The sequence below is a fragment of the Ictidomys tridecemlineatus genome, chromosome 9 (genome assembly GCF_052094955.1).
Source record: "Ictidomys tridecemlineatus isolate mIctTri1 chromosome 9, mIctTri1.hap1, whole genome shotgun sequence".
Lineage (NCBI taxonomy): Eukaryota > Metazoa > Chordata > Mammalia > Rodentia > Sciuridae > Ictidomys > Ictidomys tridecemlineatus.
The window spans coordinates 23,441,593-23,457,359 of NC_135485.1; the positions used below are offsets into that span (position 1 = coordinate 23,441,593).

Consider the following 15,767-nt stretch of genomic DNA (forward strand, 5'->3'; position numbering starts at 1 on the left):
ATTCCTTGAGAATGTCACATTAACTCTGCAGAAAATAACTTTTAAAAAAATTTAGTGGTAGTTTGGCACAATACCTTTATTTTATTTATTTATTTTTATGTGGTGCTGAGGATCCAACCCAGGCCTCGCATGTGCTAGACAAGTGCTCTACTGCTAAGCCACAACCTCAGTCCCTGCAGAAAATAACTTTTGAGTTTTATTTTGGTTCTCTCATTCTATTTAATATACTCTCCACAAATCATTCCCTTTAAATTGACTTTAAGTTAATGAAATTCACAGTGATTATAAATACATATTATATATATGTATACATATACATACATATACATAAATATACATATATACATAAAAATATATATGATAAATGAAAAATAAATGTGTTGCTGCAAATGAAGATATACAAAACATCCTAAGAGTGTATACCTCATAGATATTTATACCAGGATGGCAAGAAGAGATTTTCATTCTTCAGAATTTCCTCTGATATAACTAGGTCACTAGCTAAACTATGTTTAGTAATGAAATGAGCATCTTCTTTTGTCATTGATGTAAGTTAGAACCTGGTGATTGAAAAGATCAGTGAAGAATGAAATACATCTGCAAATGACACTCATTGGGTTCTAGGAAAAGCTAATGAAATGTAGTTCTTGAAAAGTTCCTAAACAAGGTTGTTAGCATGAAGAAAAAAATTGTCTTAAGTGTTTGAATGACACTGTACATTCTCAGTAAGACTTAGGTAGACATCAGAATAATGATGTGTTAGTTTATAATAAGGAATAAAATGTCACTTGGAGCATAGTGTTTGCATTATCAAATTTCAAGGGCACATGAACAAATATAATCAGTGAAAAGCATCATTTTTGACTTGCTATAAAAATTCTAGAGTGTAGAGATAGAAAATACTCAAAAATATATAATGAGCCCTTTATCAAAAAGCTAATTTTTATGTAAATTGAAAACTACATATTGAGCAAAGGCCCCAAATAAGGGGAATGGGTTATGCTGAATGTTTAATAACATCAGGTTAAGTGAGCTAGTCTAACATCAGATGATAAGTGCTATTATGTGTATAAGTAGTAAGTAATATTTACTGTCTCCTATGGTTTATATTTATTTTTGTGATGGTCTGGGCATTGGAATGAGACATTTTCCCCATTCCCATGGTATGTACCTTCTTAGACCATGGCTAAATTAAACAGTGAAGATAAGCATCTCCATGGTTTCTCCTTTTGATAAAATACATTTTTTTAAATTAACATATTTAGTGGGGTCCTTTTCATTAAGGATCACATCCTTCCTTTGGGTTGAAACGAATATTTAATTCTGAGACGGCAATCTTATTTTTCTCATATTCTAGATTAAGTAGCAACTTACTGCCCCCCCCCCAAGCTAATCAAACCAGTGCTTTGATCCACTAAACAGTGACAAATGTTTCATGTATTTTTTTTCATCTGATGGATGGTATAGATAAGAATCTTCAGCTTATAAAAAATGTATGTCACTTGTTACATGCTGCTTCGGTAGCCTTAAAATAATGATTTGTGACTATTTATTTGTATTTTTTATTATTTAAAAAAATTTATATATGACAGTGGAATGCATTACAATTCCTATTACACATATAGAGCACAATATTTTATATCTCTGGTTGTATACGAAGTGTATTCACACCAATTTTTATCTTCATATGTGTACTTTTGATAATAATGTATATCACATAGAAATGATGTGACTTTTTAAAAAAACATCTGATTTCTTCCATCAAAGTTTCTTGGCATTCTTCTTTTTTTATGAAATTTTTATATATGACAGTGGAATGCATTATGATTCTTAGTATACATATAGAACACAATTTTTCATATTTCTGTTTGTATATAAAGTATGTTCATACCAACTCATGTCTTCATACGTGTACTTTGGATAATGATATCCATCACATTCCACTATCATTTCTAACCCGCTGCCCCCTCCCTTCCTCTCCCATTCCTCTGCCCTATCCAGAGTTCCTCTATTCCTCCCATGCTCTCTGTCCTACTGTGAATTATATCAGAGAAAACATTTGACATTTTTTTGGGGGGACTGGCTAACTTCACTTAGTATTATCTTCTCTAATGCCATCCATTTAACTGCAGATAGCATGAATTTATTCTCTTTTATTGCTGAGTAATATTTCATTGTGTATATATTCCACATCTTTTTTTTTTTTATCCAGTCATATACTGAAGGCATCTAGGTTGGTTCCAGAGTTCAGCGATTATGAATTGTATTGCTATAAACATTGATGTGGCTGTGTCCCTGTAGTATGCTGTTTTTAAGTCCTTTGGGTATAGTCCAAGGAGAGGGATAGCTGAGTCAAATGGTGGTTCCATTCCCAGATTTCCAAGGAATCTCCATACTGCTTTCCATATTGGATGTCCCATTTTACAGTCCCAACAGCAATGTATGAGTGTACCTTTTTCCCCACATCCTCGCCAATACTATTTTTGTTTGTCTTCATGATAGCTGGCATTCTGACTGGAGTGAGATGAAATCTTAGTTTTGATTTACATTTCTCCAATTGCTAGAGATAATGAACGTTTTTTTCATATATTTGTTGATTGATTGTATATCCTCTTTTGAGAAGTGTCTGTTTAGGTCCTTGGCCCATTTGTTGATTGGGGTATTTATTTATTTATTTATTTATTTATTTATTTATTTTGATGTTTAGCTTTTTGAGTTCTTTATATACCTTAGAGATTAGTGCTCTAAGCATACCAATTACTGTGCCTTGACCTTAGTATACACTCAATAATCATTTCAGAACTAAACTGAAAATCAACCAAACCCTTGTTAACCATTGCCAAAAAACTGAAGGTAGATAAAGATGTGATCTTTTACATATTTTGATATTTCATAAAAGAAGAAGTCAAATGTCACTCTAAGTTCAATATAGATAGAAAAAATCCCAATTCAGAAAATATGGATAAATTGCAATATTAATATTCCATCTGTCTAATAATGGAAGGAGATATCTAACATTTAGAGTCTTAGACATACACAGCTTTTGAATGTTAGTATCTAAAACTTAATATACACATATGTTTGTCTCTCTACGTCTTCAGTTTCTACAATCACAAATTCAACCAACCACAGATCAAAAATATTTTCAAAATTATGTCTGTACAAAACAATTGCAGACTTAATGTGTGTTTTTTTTTCCATTTTAGTGGTGCTGGAGATTAAATCCAGGCCACACATGTGTATGCTCAGCAGATACTCCACCACTGAGCAACATTGCCAGCTCTGCTTTTCTCTTTTCTGGTTATTTTTCCATAACAAATACTGTATAACAACCAATTATATAGCATTGATATTATACTAGATATTATAAGTAAGATAGAAATGATTCAAAGTTTACAAGAGGATATGTTGAGGTTATATGCCAATACTAAGATATTTCACATAAAAAACTTGAGTGTCCATGAATTTTTCTCTCCAGTTATTCTTGCATCCAATCCCCCTACAGATACTATGGATTACAACAGGCTTTAGGGGAATATCTCTCTCCATGAAGAGTATTGTTTTTGTTTTTTTTTCCAGTTCCTTATGTTTGCATGAGATTGTTTTCCAAAGTAAATGAAAAGGAATACAAAAGGATCACAATCAATGTACTCCCATCCTAAAGATTTATCTTTGTGGTTATTGAGGGTAACAGCATTGAAACATTGGGAATCAAAAAGGGGACAGTGATTTAGGGTGAAAATCTTTTGATTATGTTAACCATTAGGAGATTTTCAGAGTGAGAAGTATGATAAATGACTACTGGCCAGTTTTATCCACAGTTGACCTTTATTATGTGATGCAGGAAGATTCTGAAGAAGCTGGCTTCCAAAAAGTACAGCTCACTGCCAGAAAGTGTGAATTTCATTTCCTGTAATGCCATTGGAATAATTGTTAAAGGATTTCTCATTGTAGCTGTACAAATGTGCCAGTGTGTGACATTCAGAAAAAAAAATAACTTCTGAAATCTCAGATCTGGTTTTGGAAACCATTATATTCTATGATGGAAGAAGGGGAATTGTATGGCTTTATATGTTCTGACTTGTAGAGCCCCAGAGTCTTGTTCCACAAGGGAATCCTGTCATTGGACTTAACTGCCATCGCCATGGGAAATTAATAAAAGACCCAGCAACAGTAAGAGGCTCTCAAGGTGAGGTGGTGCTGTAGTTTTATTACTTTAACCGTGCCTGCATAATAAAACCATTACGGAGCCCCAGTAAATATTGTAAATCACACATTCCCTCCTATAAAAGTTCATAATGAACTGAATGTAAATATCAGTAAAATATATGAATAACAAAACTACTCATATACATACTGCATATTAATGAAGTCGGAAGTTTATTCTTGACTTCTCTAGGGTGCAGCTTAAAATGCTGTTGCCAGCAGGAAAATCCTACTGATGAAAAGTAATGGAAAACGAAGGACCAGGAAGCAGTGAGATCTCATTCTGGTACTGTTGTCACTAACTTAGAGTAAATTTTTATGTCAGTTTTTTCAGAACATAGCATTTTTCATTTTTTTTGTATATACTTGAATTACTGAAGCAGACAGTATGTTGTTTATTCTGTAGATAAGCAAAATTCTATGTATATATGCAGAAACCCCCAAATTTTCAAGAATATACTCCACTATATTGTGGCTCTATTCACTTTCAGGAACATTCCCGATGGAACTATTCTTATTTTATAATCTTTATTCTTTTGTCAGTAATTGATATCAGAGTGGGTACAGGATCAGATGTAGTTTCTGCAGTGAATTACTAGTTTTTCCCTGTGTGACTTATATTAATATAAGACCTTGGGTCCAGCGGACCCATGGTCCATGGGAACCATTTGGAATCATTTTCTAATCACTAATAGAACTCATTTTAAGATAAAGCCAACATTCAATGTTGGCATAAATAAAAAAGAACATTAGTCCTTGATAATTAATGTGAGTAAACTGGTGGGTGAACTTATCTTTGAATTTTTCTTCTCATGTAAGATAACAAATTTTCCCAAAATTTAAACTAGTTTAATGATTTTTTTTGATGATGATGATGATGATGATGATGATTTCTTGCAGTTGAAATTAGCCTCCCTGTACACTTGTACACTGCTGGTGGAACTGCAAATTGGTGAGGCCAATTTGGAAAGCAGTATGGAGATTCCTGGGAAAGCTGGGAATGGATCCACCATTTGACCCAGCTATCGCCCTTCTTGGACTATTCCCTGAGGATCTTAAAAGAGCATACTATAGGGATACTGCCACATCAATGATCATAGCGGCACAATTCACAATAGCTAGACTGTGGAACCAACCTAGATGCCTTTCAATAGATGAATGGATAAAAAAAATGTGGCATCTATACACAATGGAGTATTATGAAGCACTAAAAAAATGACAAAACCATAGAATTTGCAGGGAAATGGATGGCATTAGAGCAGATTATGCTAAGGGAAGCTAGCCAATCCTTAAAAAACAAATGCAAAATGTCTTCTTTGATATAAAGAGAGCAACTAAGAATAGAACAGGGAGGAAGAGCATGAGGAAAAGATTAACATTAAACAGAGACAAGTGGGGGGAGAGAAAGGGAGAGAGAAGGGAAAGCATATGGAAATGGTAGGAGACTCTCAATGTTACACAAAATATAAGGGGTTGTGAGGGGTAAGCGGGGGGAAACAAGGGAGAGAATTGAACAACAGCAGATGAGGTAGAGAGGGAAGATGGGAGGGGAGGGGTGGGGGGATAGTAGGGGATAGGAAAGGTAACAGAATACAACAGTCACTAATATGCCATTATGTAAAAATGTGAGTGTGTAACGGATGTGATTCTGCAATTTGTATTTGGGGTAAACATGGGAGTTCATAACCCAATTGAGTCAAATGTATGAAAGATGATATGTCATGAGCTTTGTAATGTTTTGAACAACCAATAAAAAAAATTAAAAAAAAATTTTAAAAAAGATGTGGCTTACTAGGAGAAAAATAACTAAAAAAAATAGACTAAGGGCAAAATTCATGCATAAATGATTCCTTTTAGCATACTATATACACTTTTCTAACATTTAATTTTTATATAATCTATATTGAAGATCATTTCATATCAATCTATAAGGAATTTGTTTCTTTTTATGGTTTCATGATATTTCTTTGTATTTTACTGATTTCTTACTGATGGATACTTGGGTTGTCCATATCCATGTGCATTTGGAATGTTTACAAAAATTTTTATTTACACGTCTCAAAAACTCAGTAAATGCACCTTTATTTTTAATCTTCCTTCCTAGAAAAGAAAATTGAAGATTGAGTTAAGTAACTATCCACATGCCTATATTTAATAAAAGAGGAATGCTGCAAAAAAAAAGAAAAGAAATTAGCCTCCCTGATAGATACAACAAGACTTTTAGGGGAGAAAACCACAAATTATTGGAAATAATATCAAAGACAGCTAGTTAAACATTATCAGTACTTTGCAATATTCTTATATCCAAAAGAAAATGAAAGACCAATGACTAGGGCTATATGGAGTATAGGAGAACAGACTTAGATTTTTTGAATATGACATTATTTTCTACAAGTTAACTTTGTAACATACATTATTAAAATGTTCATTAATTCTTCATAGATTTTTACTTGTGGAAAGTCAGAAAAAATATCTTCAGATTATAATAAACATTTTAAAATTGAATTTTTTAAAAATGTAATTTTTTGTTTACTTTTTGAAATGTTATTGTTTATATGTTTCCCCAAGTTCTAAATTTTAATTGGTTAAATGAAAGCATAAAGTGTGTTTCCTGGAGGATATACCCAATTATGATTTTACAGTGGCATCTAATTTTTTCTTTTACTTATGGATGTTTTCAGGCCAACAAGCTTGACAATACTAACAAGTAGGTTACCAAAAGTTATACCATAGTTATCCTTGTATTCATATCTAAGAAACTTGATAACAACAAGACCAAAAAAGAGACACTGCCTATTTATGATAAATTCTGAGACTAATAGCATAAAAGTGTCATTTGAAGTCACAGCCCATGCACCCATGACCTATGATGGATTCATGTTCCTTCAGTCTATGATTTACTTAAAGTATTTTCAATTAAAATACCAAAATTGACAAATGTGCTAAAAAGAAAAAAGGAAAAAATATTCTGGATGCAAGAAATTACAATGTTAATTCAGAAGTTTTAAAAAATTTTGATTAAATGTTTTCCATTAATGTCATTATGATAAAAATGATCCTCAGTCAAAAGCCATAAAAAATACATTTTGTATTTATATAAATAATGTATGCAGTTGTCTTAATTTAACATTTCCAATTTAAGAACTTTAAAAGGGTACAAAAGGGTAAAGAATTGGCATAAGTTTATTCTCTCAATAATTAACTATTATTAAGTGTCCTATCTACCCATCTGTCTATCTCAGATACCATGCTAAGTGCTGAGGATCTAAATATATAATTTCCAAAACATGAGAGAAATTATAGATTTAGATAATCCACATATAAGCAAAATGCTAATTTAAAAACCATTGCAGAATATGTTAAGTGCTATAAATAAGCCAACACAATGTTTCATGTCAAACTTTCATTTATAAAGTAGAAGAATTGTATGTATTGAACAGAATTTACTTCAATAAGTTTTGCAAAGGAGATCCAGATACAGAAATGGCCTTTCTGGGACTCAGATAATAAAAAGGGAGTTAATCATGCAGGAGTAGAGGGATTGATTTAGGATGTGTGCACAGCACTTCCAAAAGTCTGGAAGCAGGAAGGAAGGCACTTGTCCTGTTTGAGCATAAAGGAGCTCACTGTGGTTAGATCACAGTTCTTATATTTCTTTTGGATTCATATTCTCTCTCTCTCTCTCTCTCTCTCTCTCTCTCTCTCTCTCTCTCTCTCTCCCCCCCCCGCCCCACCTCTTGTTATTTTATTATTTCTCTCTTTCTCATAATAACTGAAAAGTCATGCCATTCTGATTTTTATCATAGATCTAGGATTAAAGTCTCAGGGTCTTTCCTCCAGCTTTATTAAGGTATTTTGGACAAGGCAGAAGGTGTAAATGAGAAGGTTAAATTAGTTCCTAACCCAAGAACATTCATCTTTCTGCACTTCCAATCAATTCCCACGTACATGATTCTTTTCATATCTGAATAATCATTTTCCATTGTAAGTCTGGTTTTCCAGTTAATTGTGAATCCCTGTTTAAATATCTAACCTGAATTTTGTTCTTCCCTACCAGGCTTGCCCAGTACTTTTCCATGCATGCCTTGAGCAGAAAGAGTATTTTAAATATGGATGGTTTTGCACCTGGAGGAATTCTCGGAGCAGATCATACCTATCTAGTTTGAGAAGTTATATTTGGCACTGAGGTCTTTATTATTTCAAAGACAAGGTAAAGCACACGGGCTTTGAAGTTCAACTTGCTTGAGTTTTAATTCTGCTTCAGACCCTCAGTTGTTAGACAATCTTCTGCAAATTTTAGAGCTCAATCTGTTTCCTTTATCTTTGAGTGATCATTGTAATATCTATTCTGCAGGGGGAGTTACAAAGAAAATGACGAGTTTAGCGAATGTTATAAAGAGGCCCTGTTGGGCTATGGTATGAATTACTTGATTATACATCTAGCTATTTTTTAGACTATTCTATGTTTTTTCCAGTTTTTTTCTTCTCTTTTAGAATATGCTCCATTTTATAATGTGAGAGCATTTCAGTGATCTATTAAATGCTGAAAAATATACATTTTTAAAGATAATGTTTGTGATTAATTGCAATATTGAGAAATTGTTTATGTTTTTATAGGAAAGGGGAGTGGTACCAGATACAAGTTGCTAAAATTATTTAATTATAACAAACGACACTTTAATTCTATTAATCATTAAACAAATATCTATTAAGTACCTATTAAAAACTAGAAAACTATATGATTACATGAGATTATTATGAAAGAAAAACAATTGTTTCAGATGGAATCACCGCTTATACACAATGTATTCATTCCTTGATCTAATAAATATAATTGAGCACTTTATATGAACTAAATATTAGGTAAATTCTGGTGAGGAATAACATTTCTCTGTGTCTCTCTCACATTCTTACTCATTTTTCTCTTCATTATACAAAAAAATAAGAAAAGAAAAATTGTTTGGCACAAGTCTACATAGTTAGGAAGTTGGCTATATGGTAGGTTACACAGTAAGTAAAATTATTAGAGATAAAGGTCTTTCATTGTAAAGAAAGTAGTTAAGCATTTGTGAAGAAAGAAGTGGAGTGCAAAAACAAACCTGAGATGTTGAAACTGAATGAAAATTACCTGTGTGGAATGATAGTTTTATATTGATAGATCTAAATGGCAAGACAGGCATGGGCCTGGATACGCATATGTGTGTGTGTGTTTTCATGTGTGGCTCTGCATGGAAACAATGTGTGTTGTTGCTTTGTCAGCATTGAGAGCTTAGAAGCAAGGACATTGCCCCTAATATCGAATATTCTCAGCACAAAGCTCTTGGTTTCTAAAGGCTATTCTCCACCCAGGAAACCATCACTCTTTAGAGAAATAGCTGGTTCCAGAATGATAAATGGAGAAGAACAGAATCTAAAGAATTAGGCAAAAAATTACATTATTGGGATGGGAAGAGAGACACATTGACTGCATTTAGGACAATTTCAGTATTAAAGCAAGAAAGTTAAAAAAAAGATTAATAAATAATCCATTCTCTATGATAAGTGAATGCAGATCCAGAGGAGAGGGGGGAGGCATGGGAAAAATGGAGGAACTTTGATTGGGCAAAGGGGGAGGAGGTAGAAGGGTGCATGGGGACAGGGAAGATGGTGAAATGAGATGGATATCATTACCCTAGGGACATGTATGACGGCACATATGTCGTAACTGTACATCTTGTACAACCATAGAAATGAAAAGTTGTGCTGCAGTTGTGTACAACGAATAAAAATGCATTCTGCTGTGACATATATCTAATTAAAATAAATAAATCAATAAAAAATAAAAAATAAATAGTCTGTAAAATTACACTAACATATATTTAAAATTAATGAATACCTAATTTTAAAAATAGAAATAAAATCTTTATTTATCATTAAATATCCATGAATAAATAAATATAGAATGAATAATAGAATAAGAAAATCACTGGAAATTATTGTAATAGTAACTGTTTCAGACAAGTAACAACTGGTATTAAAATATGGGGGTAAAGGTTTTATGAAGAATAATATGTTTTATCTTTATAAAATAGTCATCAATTACTTGTTAAAAAGTACAAAATAACTAAGTTTACAAAGTAAGAACTCTAAAATATCATCTAAAGATACAAGTTGGCCCGACCAGTCAGGAGACACAGTAATAATCCAGGATCTCCTGTATGATGTGCTAAGTGCTCAGCAGTCCTTCTTTGATATTTCTGGCAAAAGTTTATGAACCTCAGATAGATCATTAATCTCAAGATACAGAAAGAACTCAATCTTTCACCAGTAAAACAGATAATTCAATCAATAAGTGGGCTAAGGAACTAAACAGACACTTCATAGAAGAAGAAATACAATTAATTAAGAAATATATGGAAAAAAGTACAACATCTCAAGCAATTAGAGAAATGCAAATCAAAAGTATTCTAAAATGTCATCTCTCTCCATGAGAATGGCAATTATCAAGAATACAAGCAAGAATAAATGTTGATGAGGATGTGGGGAAAAGGTACACTCATACATTGCTGGTGGAACTGAAAATTGGTGCAACCATTATGGAAAGCTATGTGGAGATTTCTTGGAATACTTGAAATGGAAACCTCATTTGACCCAGCTATCCCACTCCTTGGATAATACCCAAAGGACTTAAAAGCACCATACTACAGTGTCATAGCCACATCAATGTTTAGAACAGCTCAACTCACAATAGCCAAACTATAGAACTAATCTAGATGTCCTTCAACAGATGGATGGATAAAGAAAATGTGGTCCAGATACACAATGGAATATTACTCATCCTTAAAGAAGAAGATTATGGCATTTGCCAGTAAATGGATAGAGCTGAAGAATATCATGCTAAGCAAAATAAGCCAATCCAAAAAACCAAAGGCTGAATGTTTTTTTTCTGATATATGGATGCTAATTCACGGTAAGTAGAGGGAGGGCACTAGGGAAAAAAAAAACAGTTTACTTTGGTAAATTTGGTTACTTTTATACTTTGGCAGAGGGGAGTGAAGAGGGGAGGTGATGTGGGGATAGAAATGATAGTAGAATGAATCAGACATTATTACCATGTGTGCATATATGATTACATGATCCGTGTGATTCTACATCATATACAATCAGAAGAATGAGAAGTTATACTCCATTTACATATGATGTGTCAAAGTGCATTCTGTCATGTATAGCTAATGAGAATAAATAAAATTTGAGTATCAATTAAAAAATTAAAAGAATTTTTAAAAATCCTAGAAATGTTAGTGGCAGTAACACTACAGCAGCCAGAATCCAAGGACACTCTACAAAGTTATTAGTTCTGACTTTTAGCTTATAAGAAACCAACAAAAAGTGTCTTTCTTATAACTTTTTAATAAAGTTTATTTTATCAGTAAATAAGAAGTTTATTTTACTGGTAAATAAAAATAAAAACACAAAAACAGAAAGAAAAAAAAATGGACAGATCATTACAATATGAGAAATACCATGGGTCAACACACAAGGGCTCACGTGGTGGGTGGATTCTGCTTTTGGTAGATGGCCTCAAAAAGGAGGAGGACAGTACAAACACTGGGTTCCAAGAGATAAGGAGAAGTTGGCAGTGCAAACAATGGGAAAGGGGCCTCTCCAGCAGGGGGCGTAGCAAATGCAAAGGGCCTGAGGCAGTAGTTCAGCAGGTTAAAGGCGGTGAAGAATTCAGTGTAGTTGGAGTTGGGACAAAACAGGATAAGCTGTTGAGTCTTCTAGCAGGTACTGTGAAGTCAGACTAAGTCCAGGACTTCTGTAACAATGACACTGTTTCTTGGCTTCATCCCATTCCCTGTCCTGCTTCCATACCTTTGCTAATTTTAACTGGGATTTTTTTTTTCTTTAGTAAATAATTTATGCCTGAAAAGTCAGCTTTCAGGAGACAAACAAATCAAGCCTCAAGTCCTCTGAATCAGAACGGAGAGAGTACAGGAATGTAGTATTGTTTTCAAGGTATTATTAAGTGTCAGAAAGCATTAGGTGATTAATGAATCATAGACTTCTTAACACGAAGTCCACAGTGAGCTGGCTAAAAGTCATAGATATACAATTTTACAGCTGAGAGAAGCACCTTTGAAATCATCCAACGCAAGCTTCTCATTTCACCAATAAACTGAGGCTCAAGCAATTTGTGTATTCCTATCAAGTGCCTGTCAGAAAGGTCATATTTTATGACCCTGCAATCCACTTTTCATGGAATATAGCCTAGGTAAGTAGTCATAAACTCAAAAGATTTATAAATAGATATTTTCACCTGACTATTATATAGAATAGTAAAAAAAAAAAATTGAAGCCATCTAAATGTCTAAAATGTGAGAAAGGGTAAACACATTATAGAATATGTATTGGCATATTTATTCACATAATAAAAATGGTACTTTAGAAGAATATTTAAGAGATGGGAAAAGGCTCACAAGTTGAAGTGGAAAAAAAAGGGTGTAAACAGACACATCCATTAGGACAAAAAAAAAATGGGAGGAACATATCAAAATATTATAGTGGTTATCTCTGGGTGGGTGGTTTATTTTTCTTTTTATACCATCATTCATTTTCAAACTTTCTAGAGTAAACATATATTGTTTATATGAGAATTTATTTTTTAAAAGGTATATAAATTGAGTTTTACAGAACTAAAATGACATGTACCAAGGTCAAATAGACACATCGTTCTGGAACTAGAATCTGAGAATCGGGATTTGTAATCTGGGTCTCCACTCTCCTCCAATACAGTGAAATTTTTTAGTAGACCAGAGGAGTTCAAAAGTGAATTGGTTGTTTCAATGTTCTTCATCTGTTTTGTGTTATCATAAAATAATATTACAGACTGGGTAATTTATAAAGAAAAAATAATTTCTCACAATTCTGGAGGCTGGGAAGTCCAATGGTAATGTACTGGCTTCTGCTGAGGGCCTTCTGTCTGCATCATCATATAGCAGATGGTGTCAGGAGACAGGGAAGTGCTCACCCAGATACCTTGATTCCATTGTAAAGCCTCTCCAGAGGTAAAGGATGATGGCAGCAATCCATTCCCAAGGGCAGAGCCCCACCTCTTTATGCTCAAACACAATTAAATTGCAGCATGTTTTGGAGGGAACACTGAAACCACAGCAAATATCATACAGTAACTTTAATGGCACTGGTGGCACTTGAGGCACTAGTGATTAGAATCTAAGCATTTAGGTTCTCTTTTCTACTTTCCTCCAACTCAGACTTATATTTGTTTTTGCTTCCTCTTACTTCTTTCCTTTTTGATACCAGGGATTGAACCCAGGGATGCTTGACCATTGGGCCACATCCCTAGCCCTTTTTATTTTGAGACAGGGTCTCACTAAGTTATTAGGACCTCTATGTGTTGCTGAGGCTGGCTTTGAACTAGTGATCCTCCTGTCTCAGCCTCCATAGCCATTCTTCTTATTTCTTGACTCAGTTTCTACCTCACATCTTCTGTGCAAAGCTATTTTGTGCAATGCAGATATTTTTTTTTCTTAAGTGAGGTACCACTAGATATCTCTCTATTTAAGAGGCTATTTGTAGTCATTTTGGAGAAATTTTTTTCTCGAAATAGTAACTTAAAAAATTATTTTACTTAAGCAAGTAAATACACATTTCTTGGTAAAAATATATAAAAAGGATTGTGTGGTTGTCTCTTCCAAAGTATTTTACATATTATTTTCTTGGAAGGAAACACACATACACACAGGTCAAGAAGCTGAAATTAAAGTTCTTTGTTGAGTTTTGATTATTTCAACTAAATTTTAACTTAACATTCATGGTTCTAAGTAAAACTATCAAAGGAGGCCCATTCACACTTGTCTTAATACTTAAACATTAGAAAGCATTACAATAAATCTCAGGCTTTAACAATTGTACCTTGTTAGTAAGTTGGAACAACAAATTTGAAAATGGATTTTTGTGACCATATAAAGAATTATCACAGAATCACCTCTTCCCCCTTATCTCCCTAGCTGCATTATAGGATCCCTAGGAAAGAGCTCTGCACGCACAGTAGACCCCAGGCCATGTGTTTAAATTCTATTCACACCACCTGAAATAATTTTCCCCTGTATCTTTCATGATTTGCTTTTCAGACAGGAGACCCATAAATGTCTAAGAAGTCTAGGATATTTGGGAATGAATTTCTGGGGTCCCAGGTATCTATTCCATGGCCATGTCTTCTTGGCCCTATGAATTCCTTGACACAGGGGGAATACAATTAAAGGAGGACCAGGGGTAGTTCCTCTTATATATGGAGCCAAGATCACAGTAATTTTTTTCAAGTTTCAAAATGTAGAATATGAGAAAAATTATTATTTACCACCTGTGCCCAATGGACCTCATTTCATCCATTTTTTTCTGTAAATTTTTGTTTTATTTTCTTTTACCCTCAAAGCCAAGGTTTTTTAAAAAACATATTATAATATCACAACCAGGATACAGACATAAACAATAATCCTATCTAGGGTTTTCTCAGTGCTATCATACTTATTTCATGTATGACTTCAGTTCTAACAGTTTTATCCCATAGGTATTAGTCCCCTATGGATGCAATAACAAAATACCACAGACTGTGTAAATTACATCCTATGAAATGTTTTTTTTTCTTTCTTGTGCTTCCAAAAATCAAGGTGCCTGGCTTCAGAGGACCTCCTTGCTGTATCATTACATAGTCTTTCCTCTGTGTGCATGAGAAAATAAGAGCGAGAACGAACCAGAGAGAGGAAGAGAACAAGAGAGAGCACAAGCAAGCCATTTTTGATATCTCCTCTGCTTCTTATAAGGAAATCAGTATTATCAGACTAAATCCCCACCTTTGTGACCTTCCTTACCCTAATTATCTGCTTCTAGGCCTTATCTTCAAGTGCATATTGGGGGTTAAGGCTTCAAAATATGAATTTTGAGAGGGTGGGGATATAGTTTAATCCAAATTAACATGCAAGATCCATGAAGTTCATCACCACCCCAATCAAGATATCAGCGAGTTAGGGTGTAGGTCCCTTGTGTTCCCCTTTTATAAGTCCAACCACCTCCCATCTTTTCTGTCTCCTCCCATTAACCAATATTCTATTTTTATTGTCTAGAATACTGTCTTTTTAAATTGTGACATAAATGGAATTATATTCTATGTAACCTTTTGAGCTTGGTTCTTTTTATTCAGCATGGTTCCCTAGAGATTCACCTAGTTTGTGTACATAACCACCTAAAACAGTATTTAAAAAATCATTTTCAGAAGCAAAAATCAAGTAATACTGAACAACAGTTTTATGAAAATATTCAATAAGAATTTTAAAGGATTGAACACAAATATTTGGTATCCTTTTCTGTCTACACCTTTTTCTTGTGTGTGGGGAAAGACTGAGGATTCAACCCACCAGTGCTTTAAACCTACACCACATTTCTTTTTATTTATTTATTTATTTATTTTGAGACAGGATCTTGTTAAGTTGCTGAGGCTGGTTAGGAACTTTTGATTCTCCTGCCTCAGTCTCCTGAGTCTCTGGGATTACAGGTGTGCACCA

General features: G+C 33.7%; 1 long non-coding RNA gene across 1 annotated transcript; it reads left to right on the forward strand.

The window, feature by feature from the left end:
• The first annotated feature begins 8,220 nt into the window (after positions 1-8,220).
• On the forward strand, positions 8,221-15,472 carry LOC144366497 (uncharacterized). Its single transcript, XR_013425561.1, has 3 exons — positions 8,221-8,416; positions 10,973-11,155; positions 14,877-15,472. It is a non-coding gene; the product is annotated as an uncharacterized LOC144366497 (long non-coding RNA).
• The last annotated feature ends 295 nt before the right edge of the window (positions 15,473-15,767 follow it).